General features: G+C 36.5%; 1 protein-coding gene across 16 annotated transcripts in view; it reads right to left on the reverse strand.

Moving 5' to 3' along the window:
- The window catches only part of LOC117223829 (protein muscleblind-like), a 609735-nt gene that overhangs the window by 573243 nt on the left and 21671 nt on the right, over nt 1-14821 (reverse strand). The window lies entirely within an intron of this gene.

A 14821-nucleotide genomic window follows, 5' to 3' on the forward strand; every position in this document is an offset into this window, starting at 1 on the left:
AGAATGAGGGAGGGAAGGAGGGTTGGAGAGAGATGCCGTATAGAACAGGGAGAGGGCTTCGAGGGGAGGAGAACGGAGGGGATTTGTTGGAAGGGGCCTGTTCGTTGGTGGGCTTAGGAGGTGGGGCGTTGGCTCGATGAGAGGTTTTAGCCCCAAGATAGATAGAGAAAGACAGATCGAGGGCTGGTTGGAAGTGTAAATGGGAATGATCTTAGACCGTATATACTACTAGACACGGCTTGTGTATCGTACGCGTATAGGAAATCCAACAATCCAGTGAAGCAAGGATAACAGGTCACATGTGACGTCAGACGTTGGAACATGATCATTTTAAAATGCCTAACACGGCAGACCGACAGTGTCTAATCAATAAGTATTTCCTAGCCAATGAGTGCAAATGCATGATTTGAGTGTAACGTCAACGTAAATAAATAATTTTTCCCCAAGTGTTCGTATATTTGTATGTTTATCGTTTACTTTAGCGAAAATTAGTTTTAAGGAAACAATCGATCGAACACTTTTTACACAGTATGTTATCAATATCTCAATATCGAATTCAGATATAAACATTGCAAAATCGTAATTTTCAAAATATGTTGTAATGAATACTATTTAAAACTGTAAAAGGTAAAACGTGACAGGATATTTGTCATCCTGGATACTTTAAAAAGTATATATGTATACGTCTATTTACTTATTTCGTGAAAAAAAAAATTCACAACATATGAATATCGAGTGTTAAAAATTGATTTACGCGTTGAAATTTCGCTATGCCCTTTTGAAACTGTACTTATACATATACGTCATACTAGCATAGCTTATACGTTTTGGCCACATGCGACGTCACGTAGATGGTTCGTTCATCTTTGCGTCAGGGAAATTATCCGAAGCCGTGTCTATAGGTATACATGGTCCAAGGGAATGATCAAGCAGAGGCCGCGAACGGGCAAAGGTATAGTAGAAAACAAGCGCAGGACTACCAATGCAAGCACGCTTAATCGAGTAAATTAAGGCGTCCCGTTCTGGTGACGAGAATGCACAATCCTTAACCGAGCATATTGCACAGTCCCGGTCGTTACTCAAACCGGAAATTATCTCGGTCTTTTTCTCTAAAAAAAAAAAATCATTGTCCCCAGAGAATATGTCGTTCGTATCGAATAACCTGCTCTTAATTGTGTTCCGTCGGTTACGCGCACGGTTTCGATCGTTTCTCGACCACGACAATAACACGCTAGTCTACAAAATTTTACTAATTTTTTGTTACACAAGGTGTGATCTTGTTAGTATTTTTTATGCTGAACTCAAATATGCACAATACGTTCTTTTCTGTCACGTAAGATTTTCGAGTAACACGCACAGTTTAATATTCAATAATTACTATAATCATATACATAAATCTACGAGACACAAAATGTGCTACTTGTTGATTTTCTGAAATATTTAGCTTCTGGAGCATCCCGTTTGTATGTCCAGCATTAATCAGCCAGCACGTTAACGCTTCACGTGCAAACAAATATTAAACTCCGTTTGAACGAGCGAGTTTCAGTGATTCGAAGCGGAATTACATAAAAATTATACGTGATAGGAGAAAAACGGATTCCGGATTCGAATTCAGCGGAAAGAATACATTAGAATCAGTGTAAGTATCCTCTGTAACAAAAATCGTTTTTACCAGTGTAATTGACTAAAATGACGAGAACGAAGTGTTAAGCTTCGCCATACTAGCAGTATGTACATCGTTGGATATTATTGATGCGATTAAGAAAATAAATACGACGACATGTTCGTATGATATTCTACACTTTGCAGATCATCTAGCTAAACGAGTACGTTGAATCGCATCGTTTTTGTGTAGAAAATCGCTGCACATTTGTACCTCGACGAAAGTTCAACATTGCCCCCCTCCCCCCACCCTCTTGAGTGTCAACTCGAAAAATTTCATATTTCATTCGCAAATCAAAAACGCTGTAGCAACCACTGTTGATTGTAAAACTATAGTATTTGTGTATAGCTATAGTCTGCAAGGATAAATTGTATTACATCGATAAAATCGTCGCTAATGTAAATCAATTTTGCAACATATTAAATTTCTTGGCGCCTTCAGCCCTTCTCGAGTTAACTTAAGAACTTTGGGTAGCTTTAACGAGGATTTAATCAATATTTTCGTTATTATATAATCTCGTTATTGTAGTATTTGTTATCTGGTTTGTTTGTATACATATTTGTATATTCAAAAGGGCTCGACCCGTTAAACAAATATATTTACATTTACCAATTATTACAACTGTTTGCTAACGAAAGCGGAAACCTTTACGAGCGGCTCGAAGCGATTAGAATATCGATCCTGTTACTCCTCCCCTTTAACTTCTTTCTTCTCTTCAACGATTAAATCTAAAATATATTCTGGCGTATCTTTTGTACATTTTATATGACTGTGTCTATATCTCTCATGTCCTCGCATAACATCTTCGAGCTGCTGAAATTAAAAATACCGTAGTCCATGTAAAGCTTTGCTCGGACTCGCTTTTTTTCTGGGTAACGTCGATGTTAATTTGCCGGTGACAACGTCCAATCGTGCGTAACCAAAACTGTAAAAACGGGGGCATGAAAAGGTTCCGAAAATAGCTGTTTCGGGTTGTAATATAAAGGTTCTGACGAAACGATTAGGAAGAGTTTTATTTTGAACAACTATCGTGTAGAATCTAAAAATCGGACAAAATATCACATTTGCATATTTCTATTTTCTAATATAGAAATATACAAAATATAACTTGTAAATAAGTTCTTTTTCGATGTACAGACTGGCTCAGCTAAAAAGGGTAACCTACAGTGCTGTGAATAATTACAGACACACAAAGGAACTTTTACATATTTACTGATATTTAAATAAAAACCAAAATAGTCTATATTTGTATGTTTATATATTTTGTTCTATTATCTCTGATATAGAAATATACAAATATGATGTATTGTTAAGTTCTTTTTTTCAATATTCAGACTGGCTCAGTTAAAGCAGACCACCTACGGTGCTGTGAATAATTAATAATCACAAACATAAAGGAACTTTTACATTTTTACTGATATTTAACTAAAAACCAAAAGAAATCTATATTTGTATGTTTCTATTTTCTATTGTTTCTGATATAGAAATATACAAATATGATGTATTGTTAAGTTCTTTTTTTCAATATTCAGACTGGCTCAGTTAAAGGAGGCCACCTACGGTGCTGTGAATAATTAATAATCACAAACATAAAGGAACTTTTACATTTTTACTGATATTTAACTAAAAACCAAAAGAAATCTATATTTGTATGTTTCTATTTTCTATTATTTCTGATATAGAAATATACAAATATGATGTATTGTTAAGTTCTTTTTTTCAATACTCAGACTGGCTCAGTTAAAGGAGGCCACCTACGGTGCTGTGAATAATTAATAATCACGAACATAAAGGAACTTTTACATTTTTACTGATATTTAACTAAAAACCAAAAGAAATCTATATTTGTATGTTTCTATTTTCTATTGTTTCTGATATAGAAATATACAAATATGATGTATTGTTAAGTTCTTTTTTTCAATATTCAGACTGGCTCAGTTAAAGGAGGCCACCTACGGTGCTGTGAATAATTAATAATCACAAACATAAAGGAACTTTTACATTTTTACTGATATTTAACTAAAAACCAAAAGAAATCTATATTTGTATGTTTCTATTTTCTATTATTTCTGATATAGAAATATACAAATATGATGTATTGTTAAGTTCTTTTTTTCAATACTCAGACTGGCTCAGTTAAAGGAGGCCACCTACGGTGCTGTGAATAATTAATAATCACGAACATAAAGGAACTTTTACATTTTTACTGATATTTAACTAAAAACCAAAAGAAATCTATATTTGTATGTTTCTATTTTCTATTGTTTCTGATATAGAAATATACAAATATGATGTATTGTTAAGTTCTTTTTTTCAATATTCAGACTGGCTCAGTTAAAGGAGACCACCTACGGTGCTGTGAATAATTAATAATCACAAACATAAAGGAACTTTTACATTTTTACTGATATTTAACTAAAAGCCAAAAGAAATCTATATTTGTATGTTTCTATTTTCTATTGTTTCTGATATAGAAATATACAAATATGATGTATTGTTAAGTTCTTTTTTTCAATATTCAGACTGGCTCAGTTAAAGGAGGCCACCTACGGTGCTGTGAATAATTAATAATCACAAACATAAAGGAACTTTTACATTTTTACTGATATTTAACTAAAAGCCAAAAGAAATCTATATTTGTATGTTTCTATTTTCTATTGTTTCTGATATAGAAATATACAAATATGATGTATTGTCAAGTTCTTTTTTTCAATATTCAGACTGGCTCAGTTAAAGGGGGCCACCTACGGTGCTATGAATAATTAATAATCACAAACATAAAGGAACTTTTACATTTTTACTGATATTTAACTAAAAACCAAAAGAAATCTATATTTGTATGTTTCTATTTTCTATTGTTTCTGATATAGAAATATACAAATATGATGTATTGTTAAGTTCTTTTTTTCAATATTCAGACTGGCTCAGTTAAAGGAGGCCACCTACGGTGCTGTGAATAATTAATAATCACAAACATAAAGGAACTTTTACATTTTTACTGATATTTAACTAAAAACCAAAAGAAATCTATATTTGTATTATATGTTTCTATTTTCTATTATTTCTGATATAGAAATACACAAATATGATGTTTCGTCAAGATTTTGTTTAAATATCGCTAAAAACATGAAAGTTTCTTTGAGTCTATAATTATATATCCACAGCACCGTGGCACACGATATATAACCAATGTAACTTTTATATTGATTTTATTTATATACGACTTTTAGGCTGTTCATGACAGTTATTCAAAAGAAAAGTTGTCCATAACTGCATCAAATACTTAAACCTACATCATAACAGTTTTCGAGTACAAGCATAATACGTCGAAACCAGCGAACCAATTACCGCGAAACGTCCGAGCGAGAACTTCTTTCTGAAATTCTGCATTGAATAGCTTGCGAGATGAAAGTTCCGTATCGAAAACTGCAAATCCCCGGTTATCTGAGACCGAGCGTGGCTGCCACGTTTCTGAAATATCCGTGGGACGGAGTATTTATCGCGCACGAAATCCTATCGCGAGTTCGCGAAGCATATAATTCCAGCTGATATCGTACATTAACCGGTGAAAAACTGCGCTCCCTCCTGCACGTCTCGCCGTGAAAAGTCCGCGGGAAAAAAATACCAGGACGAGCCGGTGCACGTACACACGGCCATGAATAAGTATGCACTTTTATGTACGAGCCAGAGACAGTTAAGGCAAAGAAAAAGAAAAGCTGAAGAGTACTGAGGCGGGGGAGGAGTCAGAGGAATAGTCGGCGGAGGTGGAGGTGGGAGAGGAAGAGTGCAGCGTAGTACAATTTTCCGTCGCGCAAGTAAGCCGCTTACGAAAAGCGGACCCGAGGCGGTCGACTCGTTTCTCATGTTACCCGACAAGAGTTATGGGGACGTATGTGCGCGTTCAACGCACTAGAAAATACCAGAAAGAAAAACGTTTTCAGTCGAAACGTTTGTTTTCACGGGGATTTCTTGGGCGGCGGGAAAAATCGACGATACTGGACTGGCCGTCGCTGTACGTCGAACGGAAGTCACCGAACAGAAGTCTCAAGAAACACAAATGTGTCTCTCAGGCTGTGCGGTGAAACCTATGCTAAACAAACTGGGCATTTTTATGCAAATTTATAACGTTAGAAACTAACTTGCAGTCAGGAAAATTACGCGTTGCGCGGTGGAGTAGTTGCCCGTTTGTGATCAGTGCACCGTTTCTGGCTAGCTGTACTGTTATTCATATTTTCTTATTTTCCAAACTAGTAAAAATATCGTTTTTAGTGGATACATACAATTAATGAAAAAAAGAAATTTTTCTACGCGGAAAGTATTCTTCAATATTGCTAACTAAACGTACGTATTATTTTCTTCTATAACACTGTCCGACACGATTTTTGGGTTCCTATAGCCACTATGAAATTCTTGCAGAGCTTCACTCCCTGAACAAGAATCCGAAAACCGAATTGCTCCATCATCCTCAGTTTTTTAAAATAAACGAACTTTTGTAAAAATCCAAAACAATTAATAAATTGCATGCCACTATATTCGGGAAACTCTCCTCTATCTTTTAACACCAATTAGAACTTTCCAACGTTTTTATTCTTCATGCAATAGCTCATGTTCGTCGAAAATTTTGGATTTTTACAAAAGTTCGTTTTTATTTAAAAAACTGAGGGTGATGGAGCAATTCGGTTTTCGGATTCTTGTTCAAGTGAAGATTCTTGTTCTTCTTGTGAAGCTTTACAAGAATTTCATAGTGGCTATAGAAACCCAGAAAAAAAGTTTGATTTTGTCGGACAGTGTAATTGAGTTAAAAAGGCTACCTATCAAAGTAAATATTGGTGAAGTGATAAAGAAGTCACTGATCCAATAAAGAAGTATGTGCTGTATCCAATAAGAGACTAATAAAGAAGTATACATTAGAAGCGTATAAGATGTTTCTTTGCGAGTTATAACAATTCGTAATTGTCTAATCAAATAACGAAATATGAATAAAACAACAACATAACTATCTGTAATAAAAGTTATTCTATGTTGTCCATTTCGTAAGTTTTCAACAATGCGTGCAAATGTATACATTGACAATTTTCCATTGTTTTAGGTATTAATTACTTAAACCTGTACCGTCAACAAAATCTTTGGTATTTCGAAAAATTGACTTCATTTTGATCCCTAAAAAATTCTTTTAAATACCCACCCGAACCGACAAACACTATGCCAGAATTGTCCTAATTTTTTACGCTAGCAAAGTATGCTATAAACAAAGATTACTATATGCTACGATTATACGAACTTTTCTTCGATCAACGTACTTTCTTTTTATCAGTCTCAATTATCCAAAGATTTGATTTTCAAAAGGGAATCGAAAATGTCGCATTTCTCGTTTGCTCATTTAACCCTTTGCACTCGAGATTATTTGAATTCCGAAATGAAGGAATTTGTTTCAAACTTCAGTATTTCCATTTGGTATGATTGTTTCTATTTGGTACATATAAAATTGAACGTGTATGCTCATAGAAGGCCTCTATTATCCGACAATTTATCGAATACAGACAAATTTAATAATGTGATAATTCTTTTTGAAAACGGTGCAGCAAACATTAGCGTCGTCTCAGAGTCTTTGCGCTTTGCACTCGAGTGCAAATGGTAAAATGAGTTACGCGTGTTCACGATGATTAGATTCGAAGGGACATCATTTTCGAACCAATCGTCAAGGATATTTGTTAATTTAACACAAATAATGGAAACCTAGCATACAATCGAATAACATCGTACGATAGCGCAGACTTTCACCCTTTGTGTTAGTATGCTGTTCCCAAGTATGTTTACTGTTCCGTTTTCAAGATGCAATATAAAATAGGTCTGCGTGTCACGAGGTTCGGACAGTGGTACTCATTGTCAGCGTTCGCACGTCGCGATGCTCGACGCAATGATAAGAATAAATGAGCCACTTGGAAGCCGAACTGATTAAGTCCACAGGGTATTGTAAATTTATCAATTTCGTTATTTGGAGATAATGTAAGCATTCAGCTTAGCGATAAACAAATGAACCGACAGTGCAGTTAGTATTAAGAGATGGCATTAATACGAGCTTATCTGTGGTTACGCTTAAAGTTCCGATCACTAATGCTTCATGTCTTAAATCGCATATTTTGGTTGAGCTTATTGAATTTGTTTTGAAGATTTTTTTTTATAAATACGTAAATCCTATATTCTACAGCTCAATTAGTGCATATACTTAAATTTTTAGAAATTGTGGTACGCGGCGTTCTTCCGTCCAGTCACAGATACATGTATGCATGCACGCCTGTATGCATGTATAAACAATCACATAATGGATAAACAAAATTTTAACTCATCGGATAGTGTTATCCTTATCTAATCGTGCATATATTGTGCGTATTTAATGATATGTGTACACTTCTCGGAAATGGATAATTGCGTAGGTAAATTTGGGACTAAAATAAACCCTACAGCAATAATGTTAAGTTTACCAAGGCCAGAGAGGAACCTGCGGGGATATAGTTTATTTTCCACGTTGTCGCTGTTGAGTTGAACAGGAATTTATTTCCGCAGTAATAAGTTTACTTTCAATGAAGCCAAGAGTGCGAACAACTTCACAGAAATTCTCCGCGGTAATTAATAAAATCTCATCATTCATTAATAATCTCCTGCTGCTGAAATCGCACGATTTCGATAGAGTAATTTGTCAAAGCGAATACGAGACAGATTTTGCCCTCCGCGTTTATTCTTTTGCAAACTATATTCGCCTTCTTCCAAATCAATTGGAACCGAGGACGATAAAAATAGCAAAGCGAGCTGCGCCCGGTCAACAAGGTCGTGCAGATTCCCGGATTTTTTGGAGGCTTATTGTTCAAAATTAACTATACTTCGTCGAATTGTCTTTCATCAATTTCTACAGTAATCCCCGAAGCAATATGCAACAAATATTACGTACATATATTTATGTTATTTCACTGCCGAGACGCTCTCAATGTGAATTTAATTTGTGAACACACGAGCGAATGAATTTGATTCGATCGATCGACGATTTCTAATACGATAACCTTGAACGAAAGAAAAACGTTTGACACATTTCTCGGAATCGAACGAAGAAAGAGAGATGCCCGCGCATTAATATTATTATATGCATGCCGATTCGTTATCAGAACTTCGTAATCCCTCCGTAACCTTGTTCCCGGGTCAAAGATAGAGAGAAACGATAAAACACATTTGACTCTATCGACGATTATTAAGTGCAGGCGAAGGTGGACAAACAGGATTTTCGTAATCCGCGTATCTTTTTCACGTGGCGGGGTTTTTCGCGTGCTCAAGAGTCTCCGTTCGGCTCTCTCGGTCGAATCGATATACTACGTGCACGAATGCGGCTTCGAGCTTCGTCCACTTCTTTCACGTGACTACCGCAGAAAAAGAGGGACGGACAAATCAATATCTCTCACACAGACTTTTCGTGATCGTTGTCGTTGACGTTGTCGTTGACGCCGTGTACACCTCGTCTTCGAAGGACGTTCCAGACATCTGCGTCGCATTCAGCGGTACACCACCGAATCCATCCGGTTGTCTCCTTCCGATACAATCAATGGCCCTGCTAATTCACGGCAGAGATCCATTTATCCAAACCTATCTAGGAACGAGATGGCTCCGATATAACCGGAGCACCTGTGTGACAGGCGTCTACGCGTTTTGTTCTTTCAGTCAGAAGCTTTCATTCAAATTTTCGGAGAACCAATTAACTCATAAACGTGGACATTCCACCATGCCCGCGTATGTCATGGCTATGCGAAATTAATGCTTTATGGACCGAAAGCCTATTAGTCTTTTAGACTGTCGATATGACGATATATGAAAGCACTAATACAGGGTGTCCCAACAATTTTTCGTAATCCGGAAATGGAAGGTTCCTGGGGTCATTTGAAGTAACTTTTTCCTTAGCGAGAATACAATTCGCGGCTTTGTTTACGAGTTATTAACGAAAAACAGTGACCAATGAGAGACGAGACCAGCTGGCGCGAGGCAGCCGAGCCAATGAGCGGAACTGAGCTACGTGCGCTCGTTGGCTAGGTCTCGCGCCAACCGAGCTCGCCTCTCATTGGTCACTGTTTTTCGTTAATAACTCGTAAATAAAGCCGCAGATTGTATTTTTGCTAAGGAGAAAGTTGCTTCGAATAACCTCTGGAACCCCCAATACCAGATTGCGAGACATTTTTGGAGCACCCTGTATTGTACCGTATTTTTGAAGAATTTTTCCTTTGCTCTGACTCGATTTACGAGAAACAATATCTAGGAAACCTATTATGTTGTTCGATGGTGTACACTACATCGTAAATAATTTTTATCGTTAAATATCTTTTCTGACAAATCGAGCCACATGGAAGAGAACTCATTCTCCATACGGCATCGTGCCGGCTAAAGATTAACCAGTTAACTGTTCTTGACGATTATACTCGTCACGAAGAAACGGCATGTATTTTGTATTACGAGTATACTTGCCATGCGTAAGCATTTGCTGTTTAAATTACAGTTTTAGTGAAAACTGCATTGTATTCCTAAATTTTAAGATACTTTGAATATTTGAGGGTCAAGACGAGAGAAATAAAACGAACAAATAAGTCCTTTACTGCTACGAAAATCAAGCGAAAACGTATTTCTTTTTTTAATTATTTTAATCAATTAAAGAGAAGATAGCGCAACGTTCTTAAATTGTTCTCAATGTGTTTACATTTTGATAAATTTGTCTTGCCATTTCTATTATAAATGCATAAAATCCGCAGTCTACTTATCCTTATACAAAATCATCTTAATCAGTAGATTATCTTAATCAGTAGAAAATAGTACGTTAACATTCTTAAATTTTTTAAGTCTTTTCACAGTTTGAGATTTGTTATTGATACGACAATGATCGAATGAAGCTCCATTGCTACTTCGACAATACTGACTCGAAATAATAACGGTTTGCCATGATTACACGCTACAGGTTGTTTCATTATCAGAAAGCGTTCTTGATCGTCTGACTGGTTGGGGTGTCTCGTGCGGATTGGTTGATGCAGGATAATTCCATAAACTGTGGAACCCTTTGACGCAGATCAATCTGTGACATTTTATCTTCGGTGCAACCACCTTGCGCCTACAGGCGGGTCTATTTATAAAGCAACCTCTAGGAACGGCTGACTGGCCGATCCCAGTCGATTGTAAAAGTCCACTGATCCGAGTAATCATGCCAATAGACGGTCGTCGGTGCACGCCAAGAGAAATAGGTGAGGAGAAAATGATTTTTAACATTTACGACCGATCGCTTCCGATCAGCCAAGCTGAAACGAGCCGGCGCGGCAGCGGAAGGGAAGTCGCTCGGCTGTTCGACGATTTTTAATTTGCTGCAGCCAACGAGGATTAAAATAAAAATGAAAGTGAAATTAACGGAATGAAACAATGGGAACGACCATCCCTATCCGAAGCTTCGGAGTTGTCGCCAGCTGTAATGGAATTAGGACCGATTAAATTAGCTAAAAGGATTTTGAATACGGAAGATGTGACGCCCTTTTCGATCTTATTACCGGGGAACATTTTTTTCTTCTTCCGCACAGTTTATGAAATTATCGAGGCTGATTAATGCTTGATTTGAACACTGTTGGACTATTATTTTTACACAGCTTTTATCCTCCATTCTTAACCCTTTGCGCCCCCATGTCGGATCAGACTTGACATTGACTTTTGTATTAATAGTTTACTCTCATGATTCGCATTATATTCATGAATTACGTGGTACGTAGAACAATGGAAGTATTTCTCTAGATAAGTTGCAAAGTTACACGCCAGAGTATGCATGGATTCCGTTATATAGTACGTTTCTGAAATAAAAGGAAGAAAATACTTTGGAACGCAAAGGATGAAACTTTGGCGATTTGTCACAACTATTCTGATCCACGTATTTAATAACTATGCATATTACGCTATATTATGTTCGGAAAATTGCCGCCTACCTTTTCAACCTGGACAGAGCTTTCTAGCGTTTTTAGTTTCAGAGCAGTATTTCAATTTCCAGAAAATCACTCGCTTTTACAAATACTGATATTTCTCAAGAATTAACGAAGCAATATATATATATATATATATACATATCTGATATTCGAATTCATTCAAAAACAGCATTCGGTAGTTAACGACAAAAATTAACCATATTTAGTTACTGTATATTGTACATACATATTTGTCTTTTTATTCGTATAAATAAAATTCATATAAATTGACATGTCTATACATGTATGTAATAAATGTTCAAAACATTTCTTAGAATATTTCGTGCAATGTACATTACATTTCAAATTACAGTACTAACACTGTTATATGCAACAAGTCATTTCAGACTTAATTCCTGTAGTTATAAACTGGATAATTGACGCTCTACTGTAGGTACTGGTTTTTCGTATTGGCGAGTATAGCAATCAAGCTGTACTTATCACGATTATATGAAACGTAAATAACCCAGAATGAAAATTCTATAATTCTATAATTAGAAATTGAATTAAATTAATAGCTGCTACACTAGGAACAGAGAGAATAATAGATCTACGGGGGAAAATTGTTGCGAGTTCCATTCACTGCTTGCGTCGCGTGTCGCGGCACTGCTATTATTAACAACAATAACTAATAATAATAATACGATATAGATGTAAAATAAGAATTAATCGTTCGATCTTAGTTGGTCGTTCGACAGTCAGATATCGACTCACGACTGTCCGTCGGTAAATCTTTCCCGGGGCAACCCCTACCTTCTATTATTTTCTTAGGGGTTGTCCACTGCAAAACAATTTATCATTACAGCGACTTGATTCGGACAAGCTGCCGTAACAATACGTTTTGAAAAATGAATGAATAAAGCTGAGAATTATTCAAAATCATCGTCAATGGGGTAGTTATTAAAATAGCCCGAGGGTTAATGCTCCATCCCCACGGCAATTTTAAAATAATGAAATTGATAACTATTCAATTCGTTTCTAAAGAATTCATTGTCAGTTTTATTAGCAGACAGTACGGAGAACCTATATGTACAAGAGTTTTAAAGAGCAAGGCTTGAAGACGCCATCTTTAATACTTTCAAGGGGACAATGGAACCCCCGCGGGAAAACGTTTGCATTCTGCGCGAATATTACACGAAAAAAGTGGGATCCTTTAGAGAGATCGTGAAATTCACCCAGTGATGCAGCCAAGAGAAAGACGTCTTTTTCATTCACCACACGAATACATGGATCTGTGCAGTCTAAGCCTCCGTACAAATTCCTCAACGATCCGATGTCGCTTCCTACTGACAAGAAGTATTTCTATCCGTCCGTTTTTGCATATGCATCTCTGCATTCCAGGACATCTGGTATTCGTCACTGTCGTCGTCTCGCGACCGATCTAGACTCTTCTGCATCAATAGATTTCGATGAAACTCTCAAGCGCTCCAAAATGACATATTTTTCTCAACATACGATCAACAAAGATATCGTCGATTAATCAAAACCGATGCTTAGGCAGAGATAATAACAACTATAATTGTATATATAGGGTGTAGAGCTGCGATTATCGGTACAGTATCGATATGTTACCCTTAAATCGGTATACATTTTCGGTATAAATTTTTTAATTTACGAGTATTAAAATTGTAAAAATACTTTCGTGAGATATTTATTCAATAATTTTTTCACTTGGTATAAATGTTATAGTAATATCAACAATATAACCATCCGAATAAAAAAATATAAAATAATGTTTTAGTCCAATTTATTATTTACTCTTTATAATTTGCCCGTCTGTGTACAACCAAAATGCCTACAATATTTCAACATTGATTACCGGACATACTTTACATATACCTTTCTCACGGAACGTTAATCGATGTAAAATTGTACACAAAAACGGCTACCCACCCGGGCACGATAGAAGAGTTTATTGAAAAATGTTAGCTTAGCGTAAATATTTATAAGTAGCTGGAACCGTGAAAAATTCGGACAATATTTATCTCTATCAAAAACTTCCTTTAAAAGAAAATAGGTTGACGGAATGTCGCGAAACAAAAAAGAAATTGCTAAATTTCTGAATAAACCTGCCAATATTAATTGAGCCGTTAAAGCAAAACAGTGGATTTATTTGAGAAAAAAACGCGGGATTCGTATTAGATCCGATAGAGATCCGCGGGAAGCTGATTCCAAATAAGCATCTCGTAAAAGGATCCAACTATCTAATTGCTTGCAGGCAGGTATATGTGCCATCGATTGGAGTCAACATAGACGTCAATAGCACCGTCTCCGGCCACACAATGCTAGACGTCTCGAATGTTTTCCTAGTGAAATCAAAACTCCGGAGCCGGGTTTTTAGCTTTTTGTGATATTTGACTCTTGCTAGCCTTTTAAGGAGATTGTCGGCTAGGTACCTATACACCTATAGAATTGTGTTCTTTTGTGTGCCGCGGGGACATAGAGGGAAGGTACACTCGCAGAGAAAACCTCTGTCCGCGAAGCAATAAAAGCTCAAGGCCTCGTCCCGATGCCTAGATCCTTCCATCGATTCGTGTTCACCACGGCTGACACGTATTTCACGGTGAAACGTTGTGACAGGTGTTAGACAGTAATCGATTATCCCCGGTGTGTTACGTTTCGGTCGTTGAATTCTTATTCTCTGCACAATGGTACACTGACTTACGGGTTTCCGTAAAAAAAAGGCTACCATAATCCGGATTACAGTTTGGGTTTGCGTAGGGGAGAAAAAATCGACGGCATAACAGGTGAAAATTCGAAGAGAGACGTCCTGGAGAATCAACAGAATTGTATTAGAAATTCAGGGTCAAGGTGTACCTAAGTATACAACTATTTTTAGGTCATCAGTTTGTTTCAACTTTTATAAGCTGCATTTAAATGTTTCAGTTGTTACCGATCTCTTTATATGCAATACAGTAGAGACTCCCTTATCCGAACATTTGTTTTTACAATATTCTGGAAAATGTACAATACTCCTCTGCAGATTAGTCTTACCGCTTTGAGAAATAAAACGAACTGGTGTGCAGCGGTGCATAAATGAAATAGTTGCTACTACTACTCCTGTTACCAAGATCCTGTTATTTAATAGTTGAAGTAATGGCTTGCGCGTGTTGCACATACTGCACGCGTCGAGAAA

Source organism: Megalopta genalis, chromosome 15 (genome assembly GCF_051020955.1).
Source record: "Megalopta genalis isolate 19385.01 chromosome 15, iyMegGena1_principal, whole genome shotgun sequence".
NCBI classification, from domain to species: Eukaryota; Metazoa; Arthropoda; class Insecta; order Hymenoptera; family Halictidae; genus Megalopta; species Megalopta genalis.